The sequence below is a fragment of the Mus caroli genome, chromosome 9 (genome assembly GCF_900094665.2).
Source record: "Mus caroli chromosome 9, CAROLI_EIJ_v1.1, whole genome shotgun sequence".
NCBI lineage: Eukaryota > Metazoa > Chordata > Mammalia > Rodentia > Muridae > Mus > Mus caroli.
In genome coordinates, this window is record NC_034578.1 from 34,624,556 (window position 1) to 34,625,408 (window position 853).

Below are 853 nucleotides of genomic sequence, written 5' to 3' on the forward strand. Positions count from 1 at the left end.
ATGTCCCACGGCAGAAGAGTGGATAGAGAAAATGTGGTTCATTTTGTATTGACTTCAATGGCCTATGATCTCTATCTGTAACCCACTGTTATATAATCTTTTCATGTCCCCTAAGTTATGTTTGAACCTTATTCTTGGCTCATTCTTTATTTCATTTTCTGATGCTGTAGCACACTCTACATGAAGGTTGAAACTGACATTTTGTGATGTGATATTCCTCCTTTACTTCAGCTCTGCTGTACAAGCACATATGTCAATGAGCTTGTAATATTTTTTGTTGGGTGCATTAATATCATTGTTCCTTCTTCAACTATACTTATTTCCTATGGTTTCATCCTCTCCAGCATGTTCTGCATCAAATCATCTGAGGGTAGTTTCAAAGCCTTTAGCACCTGCAGCTCCCATGTCATTGCTCTTTCTCTGTTCTTTGATTCAAGTGCATTTGTGTATTTCAAATCCTCCTCAGCTGGGTCTTTGGGTGAAGAAAAAATTTCTTCTGTCTTTTATTCCAATGTGGTTCTCATTGTGAATCCCTTACTCTACAGCTTGAGGAACAAAAATTTCCCTGGTCAGGAAAACTCTGATCAGGAAGAACTTTTGACTGTTCAGTGTTGTCTTTATAAATCTCATTTTCACATAGAGATAGTTTGTATTGATGAGAAATACAGGAGATGTCTACATTTGTCTTTCTTAGACATTATTATGATTTTTACTTTAAAATTTCAAACATGCAGAAAATCATGGTGTAATACTGAAACTTATTTTCTTTTCATCAAAAGCAGTTACAATCTTCTAGATTTGGTTTTAATATTTCCAGAGTTTGTCATCTTTCTTTTTTTTTATCATTTCATTT

General features: G+C 34.5%; 1 pseudogene; it reads left to right on the forward strand.

Annotated features, from left to right (window-relative positions):
* On the forward strand, positions 1–601 carry LOC110301531 (annotated as a pseudogene).
* The last annotated feature ends 252 nt before the right edge of the window (positions 602–853 follow it).